We start from the raw sequence: 22184 nt of genomic DNA on the forward strand, positions 1-22184 counted from the left end.
TTAAAGGAAGGGACAAAATTATAATTGGGTGATACGACTGTTTACCAGAGAACTCAAGAACATCAACTGAAAGGCTGCTCTGGTGCCTTAGAAGATAAATGTGTAAAAGCCAATAACTTTCTTATATCCTAACAACAGGTTTTATTTATAGTTTGTTCAAAATCCATTAACTCTTGTATCCTAACAAGAAATATGCAACATAATGTATGTTCACAGATGGATATGTGTGATATGAAATGAAATAACTTAATGACCGTGCTGTACACCTGAAACCAACACAACACTGTCAGTCAACCACACTTCAACGAAAAAAAGAAAGAAGAGCAGAGTTGGAGGGCTGATTCTTCAACCTCCTGATACAATTCACTTAACAGTCCTTTAACCTCTCGGGAATGCAGCTGTATCATTAAAATAAAAAGCACTGAGCTCACTTATATGTGGAAACTAAAAAGGAAAAACTCAGAAACAGAAGACAGTGGTGGTTGCTAGGGTTTAGGAGTGGGGGAAACTGGGAGGTGTTGCTCACAGGGAACAGATCACCAGTTATAAGACTGACAGGTTTGGGGACCAGTGCTCAGCATGGCGATTACACAGAACACTAGATCATGTACCTAAATGCTGCTGAGAGAGCAGGTCTTAAATGTTCTCACCAGGCACACACAAACTGGTGACTGTGACGGGGGCGGAGGAGATAGCTGACAATATCATGGTACTCAGTTTGCAATTTACAGAAGGATCTCATCAACACATCAGATGCCTTAAACTCATACAATGTCGCATGCCAATTATATCTCAATAAAGCTGGGGGACAATGAGCTGGAAAGGCTGGTTCGATTTCACGTGCTTGCTGCGGCATTCATGAAATTACACAGAGGAAGGGACTTTGGAAATTTTAAACAGGTTGTATAATAAAAAAACACTGTTAATATTTTAAAACCTACTTGAGCAAGAATACAGGAAGGCATAGAAATGTAATGATACAGCTTCATGAATAGCAAATTTGATTAAAACACGGCAAAATGTGGTACATTATTTGGTTGTAATTTATTTTGATAAAGTGAATATTAAGAGCATATGAGAGCAGGAATGAAGAATTAGTGATAGAGTGCAGGCTTAGCATGCACAAGGGTCCAGGTTTCAATCCCCAGCACCTCCATTAAAATCAATAAATAAAAGTCTAATTACCTCCCTCCTAAACAAGAATAATAAAAAAAAGAGCACAGGGAACAACCTAAATGTCCATCTACTACATGACTGGATAAAGAATATGTGGTATGTATTTATACAATGGAATACTACTCAGCCATAAAAAGGGGTAAAATTCTGCCATTTGCCACAACATAGATGAACCAGGAGGATATTATGCTTAGTGAAATATGTCTGACAGAGAAAGACAAACACTGTATGTTAGCACATATATATGGGGTCTAAAAAATCAAACTAATGAATATATATATATATATTTTTTAAAAAGCATATGCTGCACCTTCGAACAACAACTATGAATAGGGGAGTGGGGACAGGGTGAGGGCACACTTAGATGGACTTAGCACCCAGACTTCCACGGGTGACTGTCACATAAAGGAAACTTTCCTATCTTTTGGGATTTGGTGAAGGGAAGAGCTGAGAAACTTAGGTTCTGGAGTAAAATTAATAATACCTATTATTATTATTTGTGAAGCAGTTCTTTTTCAAGAACTGTGTGAAGCACTTTACAGACATCATCCATTATCTTATATCAGAGCCAAGCGTTTGCTTATGGGAACCAGAATACTTAATTCATTTTTAAACTGAAGTATTGTCAGCTTACAATGCTGTGTCAATTTCTGGAGCACAGCACATACTGAGTAATTCATGATTAACAACTTCAACCAGATGCATTACTTTCAAAGCTGGAAGATGAGAATGTACTACCCAACAGCCAGATGTTCCCATGTGTAAGTTACAGGCAGAAAAATCCAGATGTAAGAGTAGAAATACCCTGATATCTCTAGACTTTATTTGAAAGCAAGCATTATATTAGACACTCTCCTACCCTCTGTGCCTGAGCCCTATGCTAATTAGAAATAAGCTTAATGAGAGAATGAAGGAGGTACGAGTCAATGAATGAAGAAGTTTGCTGCCCTGCTAGAGGTTAAGTTGGATAAAACCATGCTGAGCAACTACGCCTTTCTCTGCATGGGGGAGAGTACTGACAGCCTCCTAGAGGGACTTACTCCAGTATTTAACAACTAACAGTGTCATCAGTTCCTCCTTAAATGTCATACCAAGATTTTGATCCAAATCTATCTCAGTTCTCTGTGTAAAGCAGAGAAGGGCTAGTCCACACACCACGTAGCGCTCTGGAGTCTGGATTCGTGTGTTTACTTCGTTCCTTGTCCTGCTCAACCCTAGGCAAAAGGGTTTCCAGGAAGGGGTTTCTCATTTTTAATATACTTTCTTTTCTAATGGATGTATAGTTGGTTTACAATGTTGTGTCAGTTTCTGGTGTACAGCATAGTGATTCAGTGATTCCTTTTCATATTTTTTCATTACAGGTTATTACAAGATATTGAATAGAGTTCCCTGTGCTGTCCAGAAGGTGCTTGTTGTTTATTTCATATATAATAGTATCTGCAATAATAGACTTTTAATCATCTTAGTTTTTTTTTTCATTTTTTGAGTCCATCTTTATGTCCTAGTGAAGTTAGAAAATCTAAAATTGAGCGCAGTAATTTGATGTGAAGTTAGTTTAGTCAGGGCCAATGGGCACGGGAGTGACTGAATCAAGCATTCAGGTGCTTTTTGAATATGTATATCCTGACCTCCTTTTTTTTCCTGAAATGACTGCTATTTCTCCTCACTTCGGACCCAGGGCATCTAGGAATGGCCACCTGAAAACTGAAGGGAAACCAACAAAGCAAGATCTGAAGTCAATTCAGAGATCTCTTTGGCTTTTTGATCCATGTTTATGGTCATGATCAGATCAGAGGGGCAAAGGAGAGCCCAGGGGTCAGATCCCACTCACCACCTCTTTTTGCTGTCTGGGAGCTAAGAATGGTTTTTGCGTTTTTAATGGTGACATTTGACAATTGTGCAGGTATGCGCACTATCCTTGATGTTGACTCCTATTCAGCAGCGCCTAAAATATTTACTATCCGACCCTTTAAGGGAAAGTTCCCCAACCTTCCCTCTTGACAAATTCTTTTTTCATAAAAAGAGGAACTTAAAGCTCTTGTGAAACAGTTATATTATTGGTAGAAGGGAACGTGGGTACGGAGTTTTCCAGGAAGCACTTCTGGCTGTAACCCACTTAGAATCTTCTGTCTGGAATCTGTCACTTAGGATGTTCTTTGTCACTAATTGTGTGGCTTCTTTCCTCATAAACCATGGATGGCCATTTCCTCCCAAGCCAAAACAGAGTATGACATTTTAAAAACAAACAATTCAGCGAGAGCAAAACGGAAGACAACAGGAGTTTGGTATTTACCGAGACAAGATTTTTTTTCGTATATTCAGTTTTCAAAAAAAGGCAGAACTGAGAGCATCTCGGAGCAGCGCCCACCGCGCTCCACCCTGGAGGAGACGGGAGGAGGGGTCAGGAACTCCCCAGAAGCAGTTTAAAGTGAGACCCCTTCAACTTCTCTGCTCCTGCCCCCAGGCACTGAGCCTCTCTGCCTTGCTGAGCAAATGCTCTCCCAGGGAGCATACAGCCACCCCTCCGGGGCACCGACTGGGGAAACCAAGGAGCTGTTACAAAGCCCTCCATGCAGAAAGCTGAGCATCTCTCATCCGGTTGTTAAACCAAGTCTGAGGCAAGATCGGCTCCACCAAGAGGGGTGCTTAGACAAAAACGAATCAGACTAACACCTGGACTGCAAACCGAGCTGTAATGACCAGCACTGCTCTTGCAGGGCCACACAACCCCTGCGGTAATTTTGTAGGGAAAAGATTCATGTGATTTGCCTCATTTTACCACAAAAGAGGTGTGTTGTATGATTTAAACTACTGGCACCTGAACGGATTAAGAACACTGCTTGAGGCTACCTAAAGATAAATTCATGAGTTAGAAGATGTTGATACTTAATTAAAAATTAATAAATTATTTTTTAAAGTAAATGCAACAACACCCATAGCATGATTTGGTCAAGTTCTCACCTCTGGGGAATTCGCAAACTTTTTAAGTATTTTGACCTCTGTGGAATAGCTGGCCAATATAAACAAATCACTTGATAATTAAATTTTTTTACACTTCTGAAACCTTTCTCTATGATGTATACTTTTTCACCTCTGTATCTGACAATGATCTAAACTAATAATGGGTAAGACATAAGACTGTTTAATCATAAAAGCTATCTCTTATTGTGTCTCAAAATTCTAAACATACTCACTGTCATCGCTCATCTGCCAGGAAATTTGGGAATTTCTAGCCTACCGATGAGAAAATATCATGTGGGAGGTATATACATGATGCTTTCATAAATTCACAAAGAAAGTGGTTTTAAAGCAAACTTACCTACAAAACAGAAACAGACTCACATACATAGTAAACAGTCTTATGATTACCAGTGGGAAAGCGGGTGGGAAGGGATAAATTAGGAGTTTGAGATTTGCACATACTAACTACTCTGTAGAAAATAGATAAACAAGTTTCTTCTGTACAGCACAGGGAACTATATTTAATACCTTGCAGTAACCCATAATGAAAAAGAACATGAAAACAAATATATGTATATATATGTATGACTGAAACATTATGCTGTACGCCGGAACTGACACAACATTGTAAACAATACTTCAATTAAAAAAAAGTGGTTTCAACTCCTGCTATTGATGCCTTCTCTGTGATTCTGTCTACCAAGCAAAATAAAAATTATAAAGGTATTAATAAGGTTAATTAATAAACAGAAAATTCCATTCCCAAAGTAAGCTTCAGTGCCAAGAGTCTCATTTGCTTGGATTGTGTGACTGCCCAATCTCCATCCACTTCTCTTTAGAGCAAGTAGACATGCACAGAGCACAGTCAGGCACCTTCTGTCCCTGACAGTGACTACTAGCAGGGAAGGGACCAGGGTAAAAGCATGTCTTATGCAAGATCAGGTTGATGGTAAACACTATGTTATAAACAATGAATAGCACTGTCAGGGTAGGACACGTGTGAGGCGCTCAAACAGGGAGGAGGAGGTTGAGGATCCACTTCCAGCACTTCCATGTCTTTTACCACTCCTATTTCTGACCTTTCTTTTGCCACTTTTCGTAGCATTGCCACCACTGGCAGGTAAAGGGGCAGCAATGGGACTTGGCCATGTGGCTGATGGGGCTACATTTCCCAGCACTGGTGTGAAAAGGCACTGGAAGAGGAGCAGCATCAGCTGAAAGATATGAACCACGGTCCTGGCCTGTGCCCAACACTGACCAGGTGACCCTGGGTGACGCACTTAGTCTCTCTGGGCTCCCAGCTGTGTACTAATAAAATAAGGTTTTCTCATTCCACAAATATATCCAATATGAAATGTAACGTGAAAGTCAAACATAATGACATCTCACCTGCTTGCCTCAGGGAAACATACAAGCACTGAACACTATGTGAATGTAAATGCACAGTTAAGAAAATCATTGAGGTTAAGCGCTAAACTCAACATAGAGATAAATTCTTATGGATTTTCTAGGCCTTCCTCATTTTCAATTACAACACTGAATTAAAAGTTATTAGCTATGTTCCAGACCACCACCCCTGTGAATAAATCAAGTAGGAAAGCACTGCCTGGATGCCCACTGTTGCCCAATGCTAAGCAGGGTGAGGGGTATAAAGGAGGCTGAACATGGGAGCCTTCTCCACTTACCAGCTAAGTGAGGAGAAACATTGGAAACCACCCGGGAATGGTACCAAGTCAGTACTCAAAGCCAAGATTACGGGCTATCGATCATCAACAGTGCAGGAATACAAAGAGGAGCTAGGAGTTGGAGTAAATAGGGAAGACTCTATAAAGGGGATGGGGCTCCAACTGGTTCCTGGGGTAATTCTAAGCTATTTTAACTGAGAACTGGATGGGAAAAAGCTGGATTCTCCTGGCTTGTGATAAAGCACAGGCTACCCTAGGAGGCTAAGGCACATAATGACTGGAACAGATAACGCAGGGCCAAAATGATGGAGGGCCGAGACTACCTGGCTGAGAGATCTGGTTGCAGTAAGTCTTTGACTTGACTCTCGATGTTGGAGGGTCGAAACTGTAGGTGGACTGAATGGTGGGGAAAGAATATCCAAGAGCTCAACAGAGGGAATTCAGGTGTCAGGGATGAAAGCTCTCCATCAGAGTATCAGCAATCAGAATGGACACTTGAAACCAAGAATGTGCAGTTCCGGGAGCTGACAAAATGTGGAAGATGGTGCGAGACAGAGAAATCAGAGACCAGTCCAAGGCTTTGGGTATCCAGGACCGGAAGAATGATTATCCCACTGAGTAAGCAGAGATGCTGCAAGTGGAAGTCAGTTCAAGAAAAAGATTACGAATTCAGTTTAAGACATGTTGAATCTGACATGTGAGCTAAGAGTAGGTGTTCTCTAAGAAGCTCAAAATTTGAAACTGAAGAACAGATCTAGAGTCTAGGATTAAGATGCAGATGGACAAGACACGATAAATCAGCTAAAAGAAAACATAGGCAAAACATTCTCAGACATAATTCTTAGCAACGTTCTCCTAGGGCAGTCTACCCAGGCAATGCAAAGAAGAACAAAAATAAACAAATGGGACCCAATTAAACTCATAACCTTCCCCACAGAAAAGAAAACCATAAGCAAAAGAAAATAATCTATGAATGGGAGAAAATATATGCAAATGATGTGACTGACAAAGGCTTAATTTTTCAGAATATGTAAACAGCTCATACAACTGAGTAACAAAAAACAAACCCAACCCCAAAATGGGCAGAGGACCTGAACAAACAATTCTCCAAAGAAGACACACAAATGGCCAACAGGCACGTGAAAAAATACTCACTATCGCTATTATCAGAGAAATGCAAATCAAAACTACAATGAGCTATCACCTCACACCAGTCAGAATGGCCATCATTCAAAAGTCCATGAATGACAAATGCTGAAGGTATGGAGAAAAGGGAACCCCCTACACTGTTGGTGGGAATGTAGTTTGGTGTAGACCTTATGGAAAACAGTATGCAGATTCCTCAAAAAAACTAAAAATAGACTTACCATCTGATCCAGCAATCCCACTTCTGGGCATATATCTGGAGGGAACTGTAATGTGAAAAGACACTTGCACCATAATGTTCACAACACCACCCTATACAACAGCCAAGACATGGAAGCAACCTAAAGGTAGCAACAGATGACTGGATAAAGAAACTGGGGTATATTTTACAATGGAATACTACTCTGCCATAAAAAAGAATAAAATAATGCTATTTGCAGCAACGTGGATAGACCTAGAGATCATCAGTCTAAGTGAAGTAAGCCAGAAAGAGAAAGAAAAATACCATATGATATTGCTCAAATGTGGAATCCAAAAAAGGAAAGAAAAAGGACACTATGAATTCATTTGAACTCAATACAGAAAGAGTCATACACATAGTAAACAATCTTATGGTTACCAGGGAAAGGAGGTGGGAAGGGATAAATTTGGGAGTTTGAGATTTACATATGTTAGTTACTATACATATAGATTTTAAAAAAAGTTTCTTCTGTATAGCACAGAGACCTACCAATATCTACTGATATCCTATAATGGAAACACCGCTACAGCTACCACCTGAGAAAGCAAAATAAAGGTTAGGAGAGTCAGCTACCCCAGGCTAGAACCCAGTCCTCTGGGAGTCCTTGCCCGTGGCCAGACACTGCCCGCTCAGGGCACCGCGTCCTCCTCCCAGGAGCCGGCTGACCTGAGGACGCACCTCCAGCGAACCTGGGGCAACAGAGGCCACCCCAGGCCAGGCCACGCCACTGGGGAGATGGGAATAAATTCAAGGGCTTGCACAGGGCAGCCTGACTCCCGCCACTGCCCCTGACTGCATCATGCCAGCCTCCTGGGAGCAGACTGACCTAAAGACTTAGGCCCAATGAAACTGAGGCAGCTAGGCTGCCCCAAGGCCAGGCCACAGGGGTAGATGGGAGCAAATGACTGGCCTGGCAAGGGGGAGCCCCTCTCCTCCCGCCACCGCTACTGCTGCTGCCATCCTCCCAGCCCCCTGACCACACTGAGCCCCTGGTCTTACTAAACTGGGTATACAGGGAACATATCTCAACATGATAAAAGCTATTTATAACAAACCTACAGCCAGCATCATACTCTACACTGAAAAGCTGAAAGCCTGTCTGCTAACATCTGGAACAAGACAAGGATGCCCACTCTCACCACTTCTACGCAATATAGTATTGGAAGTCCTAGTAGAGCAAATAGACAACAACAACAACAAAAAAAAATAAGAGATCCAAACTGGAAGAGAAGAGGTAAAGCTATCACTATATGTGGATGACATAATACTGTACATGGAAAACCCTAAAGGCTCCCCACAAAAATGACTAGAACTAGTAAAAGAATTCAACAAGGCAGCAGGACACAACATCAACATACAGAAATCAGTGGTGTTTATTTACACGAAGGTAATAATCCCTTTGAAAACTGCATCCAAAAAAAATAAAAGTCTTAGGAATAAGTCTGACCCAGGAAGTGAAAGACTTACATGTGGAGACCTACAAAACACTGATCAAAAAAATTAAAGAAGACTTACAAAGAAATGGAAAGATAGCCCAGATTCTTGCATTGGAAGAATTAATATTGTTAGAATGACCATACTGCCCACAGCAACCTACAGATTCCTATCAAATCACCCAGGACATTTTTCACAAAACTAGAACAAATCATCCTAAAACTTACACGGAATCACAAAAAACCCAGAATTACCAAAGCATTATTGAAGAAAATGAACGAAGCAGGAAGGATAACCCTCCCAGACTTCACACGCTACTATAGAGCTACAATCCAACCAGCATGGTCTTGGTACAGAAACAGACCTACGTACGCATCGATGGAACAGGATAGAGAGCCCAGACATAAACCCACGAACTTTCACTCAAACCATCTTTGACAAAGGAGGCAAGAACATATAACGGAGTGAAAACAGTCTCTTCAGCAGATCGTGTAGGGAAAGCTGGACAGCTGCATGCAAATCAATGATATTAGAATACCCCGTCACACCACACGCAAAAATAAATTCAAAACGGTTTAAAGACTTAAATATAAGACAAGACACTAAGTCTCTTACAAGAAAACATAAACAAAACATTATCTCACATACTTCTCAGTAATCTTCCCCTAGAGCAGTCTACCCAAGCAACAGAAATAAAAGCAAAAATAAACAAACAGGACCTAACTGAACTTACAAGCTTTTGCACAGCAAACGAAACCATAAATAAAACGACAACAAATGGGAGAAAATATTTGCCAATAATGCGACTGACAAAGGCTTAATTTCCAGAACATATAATCAGTTCATACAATCTAATAATAAAAAAACAACCCAATCCAAAAACGGGCAGAAGACCTAAACACGCATTTCTCCAGTGAAGACATACAAATGGCCAACAGGCACATGAAAAAATGCTCAGTATCTCTATAAGACAAATGTAAATCAAAACTACAATGAACCCTCACCTCCTACCAGTCAGAATGGCAATCATGAATGAGAAATGCTGGAGAGGGTGTGGAGAAAAAGGAAGCCTCCTACACTGTGGCTGGGAATGTCGTTTGGAGCAGCCATTATGGAAAACTGTATGGAAATTCCTCAAAAAACTAAAAATAGACTTCCCATTTGAACCAGCAATCCCACTTCTGGGTATGTATCTGGAGCGAATTCCAATGTGAAGACACCTGCACCCTAACGCCGTCCCCTGACCGCACCGCGCCTGCCTCCCCGGAGCCAACTGCCCTGGAAACAAGCGTCCCGCGAACCTGGGGCAGCGGTAGGGAGAGGAGCGCTGCCCCTGGCGAGCTGGGGGACGATTTGCCCCCATCTCCCCAGGCACATCCCCAGGTCAGCCGGCTCCCAGGAGGCGGACGCGGTGTGGCTGGAGGCAGCGGCGGCAGCGGCGGATTAGGGGTCTGCCCAGGTGAGCTTGTGGATTTGCTTCCAACTCCCCCGCGGTCTGTCCTGGGTTTGGCCTCTACTACCCCAGGTTCGCGGGTCTCAGGTTACAGGTCAGCCTGCTCCTGGAAGGCGGATGCTGTGCTGTCAGAGCTTCGAAGGCGGCAGCGATGGCGGGATTGGAGCTGCCCCATGCGAGCGCGAGGATTTGCTCCCATTTCTGCTGTCGCTGTCGCCGGCCCCGCACTGACCGCACCGCGCCGGCCTCCGGGGAGCAGACTGACCTGTAACCTGAGTCCCGCAAACCTGGTGCAGCAGAGACCGAGCCCAGGACAAGCCGCGGGGGAGATGGGAGAAAATCGACAGGCTCCCTGGGGCAGACCCCTCTCCCCGCCGCCGCCGATAGCACAGCCCACGCACCCTGAGAACACCGCCTCCGCCTTCGAGGAGCAGGCTGACCGCGAGACATGCACCCCGCGAACATGGGGAAGCAGAGATCACCCCACTACAAGCCGTGGGGGAGTAGGAAACAAATCCAGAGGCTCGCACGAGGCTGCCCCCATCCCACCGCAGCCGCCGCTGGGACCCCGCGACCGCACCGCACCCGCCTCCCGCGACCAGGCCAAGGCCTGAGGGCCGGTTGGAGGTGCTCCCTCTCACCTCCCGGGGCTGCTCCCGCTTCCCCGTAGGAGCGGCCGCGACGACGCGGAGTTCAAGGACTACTAATGTGGGGGGCGAGGGGCACCACGAACCAGGGCGGCGGCCCGGACCTGCCTCAGGGTCCTAAGGGGCTGCGGGGCCCAGACCTCACCTGCGCTCGCCTCCCTGCGCGCCTCCCCAACGCAGCCCAGGCCTCACCCGCCGGCTCCCCGACCTGCGCGCCCCCACCAGCGCCCCCTTACCTGCCCAGCGACAACAGCACAGGCGATGGCACATGGCGGCCCAGACCCGAGGCCACGTTCCTCCGCTGGGCGGGTTCCGGAGTCCGAGCATCTGTGCGTCCACGCGCATGCGCGTCACACCGGACACTCTGGCTGGGGCTCCAGCAGTGTGGGGCCCAGCACAGCCTGGCGGGGCTGGGCAGGGCGGTAGTGCGGGCCCACCTCCCTGCCCGCCCTTCTGGGTCTCCATCCCCAAGGCCCCCACCCGGCCACCGACCAGGTCCCAGGCACTGAACCAGAACCACCCCTGGCCCCGGGCCAGGCCACAGTCCCCAGCCCCACTCCCCCTGCTCACCTCCCCCTCCCCGTTACTGCCCCCAGCCCCAGCCAGGCCCAGTCTCCAAAGGGACCCCCAAGATGGGGCTCTTTCTTATACCGAGGTCCCTACTCCCACACTCCACCCTGCTAGGTACAACTTATGGCTCACCACTGTCTCAAGGCAGGATTCCCCCCTCCTACAGTGCTGGTGGGAATGCAGTTTGGTGCAGCCACTATGGAAAACAGTGAGGAGATTCCTCAAAAGACTAGGAATAGACTTACCGTATGACCCAGGAATCCCACTCCTGGGCTTCTATCCAGAAGGACCCCTACTTCAGGATGACACCTGCACCCCAATGTTCATAGCAGCACTATTTACAATAGCCAAAACATGGAAACAGCCTAAATGTCCATCAACAGGTGACTGGATAAAGATGTGGTGTATTTATACAATGGAATACTCCTCAGCCATAAAAACCAACAACATAATGCCATTTGCAGCAACATGGATGCTCCTGGAAAATGTCATTCTAAGTGAAGTAAGCCAGAAAGAGAAAGAAAAATACCATATGAGATCGCCCATATGTGGAATCTAAACAAACAAACAAAAAACAAAACAAAGTGTAAACACAGGACAGAAATAGACTCATAGACAGAGAATACAGACTTGTGGTTGCCAGGGGGGCGGAGGGTGGGAAGGGATAAACTGGGATTTCAAAACTGTAGAATAGATAAACAAGATTATACTCTATAGCACAGGGAAATATACACAAAATGTTATGGTAGCTCACAGAGAAAAAAATGTGACAATGAGTGTGTATATATGTCCATGTATGGCTGAAAAATTGTGCTGAACACTGGAATTTGACACAACATTGTAAAATGACTATAAATCAATAAAAAATGTCAAAAAAATTTTGATTTCGGAGGGATTAATGATTAATGACTAATGCAATCAGTATGATTAATGATTAACACAATGTTACACATGGTATACAGTGCAAATAGATAGGCTGAAAGGATATTAATGTTAATCAAGGACACTGTGCATCTATGTAATTAGACATTTCATTGTTTGGTGCGTAATCAATTGCGCTGTGCTGCATAGAATGTATTGATTGTCAATTAACTTCAATGGTATTTATTCCACTGTTTAAACTCAATGGTATTTATTCCACTGTTTAAACATAAAGCATTCAAACTAACCCAAAAAAAAAAAAAAAGCAGGATTCCCCCAACATCCCAAGATGGTCCCCCTCACCCCTCAGACTGTCCCCCTTTACCACAGGATCCCCCCTCACCCCTAATGCACCCCTACCATGAGCTGACACCTGACACCCTCACCCCTTACCCCACACGTGGGGCGGGGAATTCTGGGCTCTGGTCACTATGGCGACTGCCACCAGCAGGGGACCCGGCCTAGTGTGAGGCAGCACAGCCAATGTCTGAGGCTACAGGGCGCAGCGGGCCAGGCTGGAGGCAGCTCCAACTCCCCCTGGGTGCCCTCAACCCCGAGCCCTGTGCCTCATCTGAGCCTGCGGGTCAGGGTGGTCCCAGGCTGCCCACCACTGCCCTGTGGGCCTTGGGTGGTTGACATGCCGGATGGTGATCCAGACCCTGAGGGCTGAGGTGCTGGGCACTATGACCTGTTGGGGGATGAGGGTGCAACTGAGCCCAGGGATGGACAGCAGGTGGTGGGCTGTGTGAGGGGCCTGGCTTCAGCCCAGGTGGGTGCAGGGACCATGTTCATTCAGTGCCGGGAGAGGGACAAGGGACGGGAGATTAGAAAGTGTCCATGTTAGGAACCCAAGGCTGGAGAACCAAGCAGGCAGCTGCGCTGGCCTGGCCACCTTGGAATCTACCATGACCCTGGTCCCTTGCATCAGAGGAGACTGACTGTTGAGGGACCAATGAGATGTCCCCTGCCTGCCTCCTCCCACCCCACCCCCACCATGATATATTTTATAGGCAATTGAAGTGATTCTGACAGATAATTTTAATCACCGATAATTGTTACATTCTCTGCAGGAGATCAGGCCCTGCAAGAGATCACAGTCATGGTGAATGTGGCAGGGCTCCTGCTTTGAACCCCAGCCTGGGGCAGAGGAGGACCTGCCCAGGAAACATCCTCTTAACTCTCACCAAAAGGCACTGTAGTAGAAAAGAACAAATGTGACTCCATATTAAATGTTTCTTTTCCTTCTACCCTGTGCCCTGTTTTCTAGGCTTACTCTTGCTGGCTCTGCACCTTTTGCAAAACAATGTTGCCTTTAGCCTGAAATAGACAGGAGAGCCTATTCTCAAGGCTCTGACCTTTAAGGATGTGAACACTTTGCACTCCTATAGAGACAACAAGTTGCAGAATAGAAAGTAAAGTTTGTTTTGTTGGAGGTTTTACAGGGCACCATGACCTGACCCACTTGGACAGCTGGAAAGGATTCCAAGAACAAAGAAATCCTACACCAAGAAGTTTGCAACAACCAACCACAGCCCCTCCCCTTTTCAGTAGAAAAGGAGCCTGAAGTCTGACTTGGGGAAGATGGTTCTCCAGGACATCAGTCTGCCATTATCTTGGTCTGCAGTTGTCCATGTGGGGTCAGGTCATGGTGCCCCTGTAAAACCTCTAATAAAACAAACTTTATTTTCTATTCTGAAGCTTGTCTTTATAGCAGTGCAGAAGTGTTAAATCCTTAAAGGTCAAAACCTTGAGACTAGCTCTCCTGTTTACCAGACAGGCTAAAGGCAACATTGTTTAACAAAGGGTGCAGAGCTAGCAAGACAAAGCCTCAAAAACTGGGCACAGGGTTAAAGCAACTGGGCACAGGGTTAAAGCCAAAAGAACAGATCTAATGTGGAGTCAGATTTGTTCTTTTCTAATACAGAATCATCTATTTTTTTATGGTTTAAGTTTACAAGAATAAAGCTTAGCCTTTTCCCATTTTAAATTGTGCAATTCAGGACCATTAAGTGCACTCACAATGCTGTGAGCCCAACACCACTGTCTATTTCAGACGATTTCCTTCCTCAAACTAAAAGCTTGTAACCAAAGCACACACCACTTCCCCCCTCCCCCAGCCCCTGACAAAAACTAAGCCCCTTTCTCTCTCTCTGACTCTTTACCTATCCTGGAGGTTCCCTATCACCGACATCATATAAAAGGTGGCTTTTTCTGTCTGCCCAAATCTCTTAAGTGAGGACTGGTGAATTTTTTTGTTTTTATATGAATTAACATTGTTATGTTTTGAGAGGAAAATCCAGATAGACTAAAGATGAGACGTACAAAATGAAGCCCTTTTAGTGACTGTGCATAATCTCAGGGTAGACACTACTGTTCCCCCTGTGACACCACAGCCAGAGGACAGAAGGGAGATGCTTAGCTATTCCTGTGGCAAAAATAAAACCAAACAAATCAAAAGACAAGCAAAACCCCAGAAAAACAGCTGGAAAGACAAACCACAACCTGAAAAAAAGTGTTCCTCATAACCCAATGTTGGAGAAAGGTTTCACGTCCCTGTGGTCCAAAATCCTCCTGAAATCCAGTGTTCCCAACAGAAACCCAACACACACAGGCAGTTCCAACGAGAGGCAGCGCAGGTGGCCAGTGTGTGCTGGAGATGCTCGACCTGTCAGGTGAGGACACAGGCAGACGGACACACTGCGGGACAGCACTGGTCACCATCACGCTGGCAGGTCTTTAGCCTGGTGACAACCAGCCCTGGTGACAATGTAAGGAGGCAGAGGCCCCAGCAGGTCCCCTGGAGGGAAGGGAAGAGTTAACAGACACTTCTCTCCAGGGGAATAGGGTACAGGGCACATCAAAGGGCCACAGTTGCATCCGTGCCCCAGCAGTGCTGATCCTTAGAGTTCATCCCACTTAAGTCCTTGCACAGCTATTCAAAATGTCTTTTCAAGGGTGTTCATCACATCACTGGTTGAAACAGTGGGAATTAAAGCAACACTAAGGTTGATGGAGAGGGAATGGGGTCCATCAGTTCTGGTACACGTGGATGAATGAATGCTGTGCAGTTGGAAAAGTGGATATCGGGTTTCTACCCGATGTCAAGGGAGGCCTCAGGGTGGAAGTACGCAGACAGACCGTCTGCATCCTGGGTCCCATCTTCACGACCACATATGTGTGAAATCAACATAGATGTAAATGAATCTGACTGTGACTCCCAGGAGCGCAGAGAAGAAGGCCTTGGAGGCCCCAGCCGTGCAGCAGTCACTGCTCCCATCCGCCAGATTATCCTGGGAAACTGCGACCACTCTAACCTGCGCCCGGGGAGGCGAAAAGACGCTAACCACTGTCCCCAGTTTTATTAATAAATTAGAAATTTCTTGTCCAGCTTACTGGCCAAGAATTGTGCACATGAGCTAATGGCCAATAACTGTACATATGAGCTAAATCAAAGGAGAAATTTCTGAAGTTCATGACTGGCTGTTTTTGTGATGTGATATGGATCTCCTTGAAGGCTATTTGTAATCACTTGTCATTTAGTGTTTCCAATGTTGTAAATACCTTGGAATGTTTATTTCGGGTGGTGACAATTATTGATAATGGTGCATTATTCCAAAGAAGAGCTGGATAAAGATTTTGAATAGTTCATGAAAGAGGTATGTTTCTATTTTTAAAAGCTATATTGTATTCATATTCTTTTCCATTATAGGTTACTACAAGTTATTGAATATAATTTCTTGTGCTATATAGAAGAAACTTGCTTTTATCTATTTTATACGTAGTAGTTAGTATCTGCAAATCTCAAACTCCCAGTGTATCCCCTTCCCACCAGTGTATGTATGTCTGTGTGTGGCTGGAACGTTGTGCTGTCCACCAGAAGTTGACACAACATTGTAAACTGACTGTACTTCAATTTTAAAAAACTATACTGTAAGTCTGTCTCATAAGCAACTCCTTCAGTTCTCTCTTTCATCTGTACGATAGTCAGTCTGTCACCAAGCTCTGTCACCTATGTCTCAGGAACATATCTGTCATCCCTCTAGTTCTCTCCCTCTTTACTGCCACCATCCTCACCCAGGACACCGTCATCTCACCTAGGCCACTGAGACAGTTCCCAAGTACTGTCCCAGCATTCCTTCACCACAATGCAGCCAGCCTCGTCTGTGACATAAATCAGACTCTGTTCCTCCCCAATATAGAACACTCTGTTGGCCTCCCATCACATGAGAATAAACTCCAGACTCCTTGCGGTTTAAAAAGCCCTGGGTGGGTTTGAGAGTGTCCAACTCGCTGACTTTATACCACTCTTCCCCCTTGTCCATTCGTGCTACAGTGGCCTTTCTTCTCCCCCAGACTTGCCAAGCTCATTTCACCTTAGGAGCTTTGAACTAACTCTTCCCTCTGCAAATAATGCTGTTTCCTTGTTCTTTACCTGGTAGGTGAATATTTCTCCTTAAAAATCACTACCTGAGAGAGGTTATTTTCTGTTGATCCAGTAGAAGAGTAACCAAGTCATTTCTTAGTACACTGTGTCCTTCATTCTCTACGTAGCACTTGGAACCACTCACTGTTTGACTTCTTCAGCTCAATTTTCTGCCTCCCATAAGAATGAACCGTCCATGACATGATGGGTGTATTTTTTGTATTGAAGCGTGGTTAATGTACAAGATTATATTAGTTTCAGGAGTACAACATAGTGATTCTATATTTTTGTAGATTATACTCCATTTAAAGTGATTATAAAATACTGGCTGTATTCCTGTGCTGTACAATAAATCCTTGTAACATTTATTTTATACATAGTAGTTTGTACCTTTCAATAGCTACCAAAATTAGAAATGTAAAAAGAAGACTAAATCTCCTCACCCAAAAATGAGAATGTTAACAACCATTTGCATAAATTAAAAATAAATGAAAATAAATGTTCATTAAAAAATGTAGACTATGATTTAAAAATCTGTTTGTCTTCACTTCGTCTCAAAACCCCCTAAAATAACAAAGGAATAAAAAGGCATAAAAAGTACAAAGAGAACAGGAGATGAAGTGACTACAGAGGGGAGATGTCAGAAAACTCTAGAAGATAGAACGTAGACAGACAAGGAGTAACTAAGAAAAAATGGCACTAAGCCTAAGTTCCTGCGGCAGAGCGTCCAGCAATACCCAGCCAAGCCCTGATGTGAAACCCTAGAAAAGGTCAGAAATGAAGTCACTAGCCGCCCCTGAAGGCGTGGGCACAGGGCACAGTGGAAACCAAGCCTTTCCTTCTGAATGGACAGCCCAGGATCACCAGACACTCGACAAAAGTCTAAGATGAAAGCAAAAAAGAAAATTAACCTGGAGAAAACTGAGACAATACACAAGAAGAAAAGGATCACAGACTGTGTTAAAACTTTAAGATGGAAGGCACGGGATGGTTGGTTGTGCTCCTGAAGCTGAGTGTCACCTGATGAGGTGCATGAAGAACACGGCATCACTTTTGGTGATGTTCCTGCCAAACTGAAGGCTATTCCACAAAATAACTGGCTGCAGTCTTCAAAAGTATCAAGGTCATGAAAGTCAAAGAAAGACTGAAGAAACTTTTCTGACTAAAGGACACTAAAGAGATGTGACAAACGCAACACACATTCTTTGTTTTGGTTTGGGGGGGAGGTAATTAGGTTTCTTTATGTATTTTAAAATTAATTTATTTTATTTTATTTTTTATTGGAGGTACTGGAGATTGAACCTAGGACCTTGTGCACGCTAAGCACCCACTCTACTGCTCAGCAACACATTCTTAAGTGTATCTTTTTTTTTTTTTTTTTTACTATAAAGGATATTACTGGGATGACTGATGAAATTTAATAAAGGTCTCAGGATTGGGTAATATGAATGATCTATGTTTACTTCCTTACTTTGATGGTTGTGTTGTGATTATGTAGGAAGATGACCGAAACACCCCATTAAGTCTTTGGGGGTGATGGGGCATCAGGTTGGTAACTCACTCCCAAATGGGAGTTAATAAAAAAAAGTTCTTTATATTGTACTTGGAATTCTGTAAGTTTCAGATGGTTTTAAACTAAATAAAAATAATACTTATGTGTGCTTTTAAGAGGGAAATGAATAACCATTCTTACACATGGGTCTAAAAAACTTCAAATGTAACTAATAAGATGTGTTTTGCAATGTTGTAAGAGAGTAAAAGCCAACCATCTGGAGATCACCGATTAATTCATTAAAAATGATCCTGAAATTGCTTTTACTCCTCCTCCCCCTGAATGCAGGTTTCTGTAAGAGCCAGCACTTTGAAAAGGATTGTTTCTACCATACGCAAAAATAGAAAAATGCAATAGAAACAGTAGAGCCAACACCTAGATATCACACAATGTTAACATTTTCCCATATTTGCTTCAGCTCATTTTTTAAATAAAAACTTTATTAAGACATTCACATATCATATAATCCCCCCCACATTAAGTGTATAATTTCATGGTTTTCAGCATAGTCATAGATTTTGTCATCATCGTCACAATACATATTACAACATTTTCATTACCTCCAAAGGAAACCCCATATCCTTTAGCTTTTATGCCCTGTCTCCACGTCTATGTCCCAACAACCACTAACCCTCTTACTGTCTCTGTAGGTTTCCCTATTCTCGACTTCCACATGAATGCAATCATACAACATGCGGCCATTAAAGTCGGCTTCTTTCACTTAGACTGTTTGTCAGGTCCATTCATTCAGAGTGCTGTGAAGCACTCTGTTCCTGAAGATGATGAAAATATTCTCTTTTTTTTTCAATGAAGTTTAACTAGTCTTTGTACCTAGCTAGCATACTTGGTAAAACATTCCCTCAATGCATTTCTAAAATTATGACCTTTCAAATTCGAACACGTTTCTGAAATAAATTTGCTTGTAAGAGTAAAATACACTAAACCTCCAAAATTGTTAACAACATTAATTAAGGAAAACAGGGAGTTAAAAAAGGGGTCCCGCAACTGAAACAAATTCTCAGTCTGCAACCTCAAGTCCGACTCTAGTTGTGCGACCTTAGGAACCGGCTTCACCTCGAAATACATTCTCATCTGAAGAAGAGACCTGCCCTTCCCTCTCCGCAAGGTGGTGGACACGAATTTTCATAAATAGTTTGCTTCCTTCATGCAACACGAAAGACCCACTCACATGAAAGTTAACGTGTAAGGGAGCCTACACTTCCACAAGTCTCCGTCAGCACAAAATATGACAGGTAGCTGGTTCTAAAAAAACCAAAAAACAAAAAAACCTTCCCCCCGTTCGGCAAAGGCTTCTCAGGGATCTGGAGCCACACAAGGGAGCCTGTATGCGGTTTGCAAGAACTCCATCAGGGCTGCATATACACTGAGCACTAAAGCAGTAACTGGGAAAGTCCACAGCCATTGTATTAAAATGTCTAGGTGCCTTTATGCCAGTACCTGAGCTCACACACGCGGTAAAAGGAGAAAAAAGTCAAATTAGGCCCAACTCCAAATGACCCCTGGAAAAATCAAGACAGGAATGCCGACTTAACCTTCCTGAAGCGGGAACAGTACCACATCAACATCCACTTTAAAACTTCAAGATTGAAACATTCCACACCAACACTAGTGCCGCTCACGCTGCTTAGAAAGGCTGCGCAGGAGAGCAGCCCTGGCAGCACGGAAGGGGCTGAAGCAAAGCCGGCCGCGGAAAACGCAGGCGAGGGGGGCAAACAAGATGATGATTTCGGGGCTGTGCACACACGCCGCTGCCGACCTCTTTCCAGACCACGGCCCCGCCGCGAGCTTCTCAGGACTTCCTGGCTTCCCAGTCGGACGTCAAGGGAAAGCCGCGAGGGGAGCGCCCGGGGGTCGGGGCCCTGTTACGGTCCTGAGGGTGCCTGAGTGCCCGGGTCCCGGCCTCCACCTCCCACCCCCTCGCCACCCCCCTACTCCACGCGCCCAGCGAGGGCCGGCCCGGGAAGAGCCGCGAGTAACGCCCCAGCGCGAGCCGCCTGGCCCCGCCAGAGACCCCCGGTGCGCGGACGGCGGGGCAGCCCTGCTGGGGTCGGGGCCGGGCTCGCGGTTGGGGTCGAGGGTCAGGGGCCGACGCCGCAGCTGCGCCCGCCGAGGCCGGACGGGGGGCCGCGCGGGCGGGCGCGGCCGGCAGGCGGGGCGCGGACACTCACCACACGACGCCGGGGGAGCCCTCGCCGGTGTAGCAGGTTGCTGGAGCGCCGCCCACGTCGAACACCTGCCCGCGCACCATCTCGGGGCCGCGCCGCTGCCGCCGCCGCGCTGGACAAGAAGCTCCGCGGCCGCCGCTCGGCCAACACCGCGCCTCCCGGAGGGACTGCGCTGCCGCCGCTGCAGCCGCCGCCGCCGCCGCCGCCGCCGCTGGCCGGAGGGAGCAAGGCAGGCGCTGCTCGGGAAGAACCGCAGAACCGCGAGCTGCTCCGACAGGCTGCCGCCCGACTTTCTGGCAAACTGACCTTAGGGTGGGTGGAGGGAGGGGCGGGGCGGAGGACTGCGTCTGGGCGGGGCCGGGAAGCGTGCACTCGGATTGGCTCTCGTGTCCCCGGGGGCAGGGTCTGGTGTCCCTACAGATTTGTAATCTTTTTGTTTATCAGGATTAATTCTGCTGTGAATATTTGTATACAAGTTGTTTTTTACACCAAAATTGTTCATTGTAATTTTATTTGAACTTAATAGAAGAAAAAAACTAAAACAAAACTGGAGGAAGTACTGCATTTCAAATAAATGTATCTTTGTGATGGGAAATCAATAAAATTATGAAATGCCTTAAGAAGTTGTGAAATAAATTAAAGACATTATGTGTTTTCTAAACTCTGTGTTTCCAATTTAGACATTATCTATTGAGTCTGTTTTGAAAATTTAACAGATTCTCTTCTACCACTGTTCTTCCCAACTCAAATTTTGAATAGTTATATATATTTTAAAAAACATTGTTCATGCTTACAATATTTCAAGGCTAGTCGGTGACTATAATTCCTATGGTTTCTAAACATGTTTCAAATTTAGAACACATTCACAATTTAAAGTTAAAATAACAGAATGCTGTACATTGAGAAGTTTCACTTCCACCCTTACAACACCTTAGTTCCCCTACCATCATTAGATAACTACTTCGTTTCTTATATGGTATTTCCAATGTTTCAGATACAAGCAAAAATGAAAATATACTTTATTTCCCACTTTTTCTCACAATTATGCATTATATCATAAGGTTCTGCTGTGAACATTTGTATACAAGTTTTTGTGGGGAAATATGTTTTCATTTCTCATAGCTGTATACCTGAGATTGTCATGGCTGGGTTTTGATTCTTGAAGTAGTGAGAGGGCAAGGTTTACTTATTCAAGATTGCCTCCCTGCAGGAGGAAGGCTGGCCTTCCTCAAGACTTCACGGGCACTGACCGCAGCCGAGGCTCACAGCTGTCAAGGCTGGTAAGTGCTGCCCACTGACTCAGCCATGGGTCTGCTGAGCATTACAGCGGCAACCACAGCTTGTGCCAGCCCTGACCAGCAGGAGAGAGGCTGGTGCTTCCCTCATCTGGAGTGCTCGTCCCATGGAGAAAGCTGGACCTGGGGCCTGCGTGTCACAGTGCTGGTTCCAGTCCCTGCCCACACTGGGCCTGGGCTTCTCTGATCATACCGTATAAAGCATCTGCCTGCTTTCTCCAATTCTCAGGGCAGTGGTTTGCCCTGTGACCTCAGTTCTCTGATGGGTCTAGGAAGAGTTGTTTCTTTTCGGTCTGTTCATCTTTTCTTGTTTTGAGGATGGGAGGGATGACTTCCAAGCTCCTCGCACCCTAGACTAGAAACCGGAAGCCTATGATTTCTGTTAGTTTCTTCTCACCTCCGTAGCTTGTCTGTGTTTGACTCTGGCAATGAGCACTAGCAGCCCATGCCAGCGCACCGTTTGGGAGGGCAGGGAGTCCCTGAAGACAGACCTT

General features: G+C 45.1%; 1 protein-coding gene across 1 annotated transcript in view; it reads right to left on the bottom strand.

The window, feature by feature from the left end:
- LOC106728633 (putative POM121-like protein 1) overlaps positions 1–22184 on the bottom strand; it is a 265938-nt gene that overhangs the window by 229298 nt on the left and 14456 nt on the right. The window contains exon 4 of the mRNA XM_032480882.1: positions 20399–20809. The gene's annotated coding sequence lies outside the window, so the exon portion shown is untranslated. The remainder of the gene's footprint in view (positions 1–20398; positions 20810–22184) is intronic.

The sequence above is a fragment of the Camelus ferus genome, chromosome 6, assembly GCF_009834535.1.
Source record: "Camelus ferus isolate YT-003-E chromosome 6, BCGSAC_Cfer_1.0, whole genome shotgun sequence".
Taxonomy (NCBI): Eukaryota; Metazoa; Chordata; class Mammalia; order Artiodactyla; family Camelidae; genus Camelus; species Camelus ferus.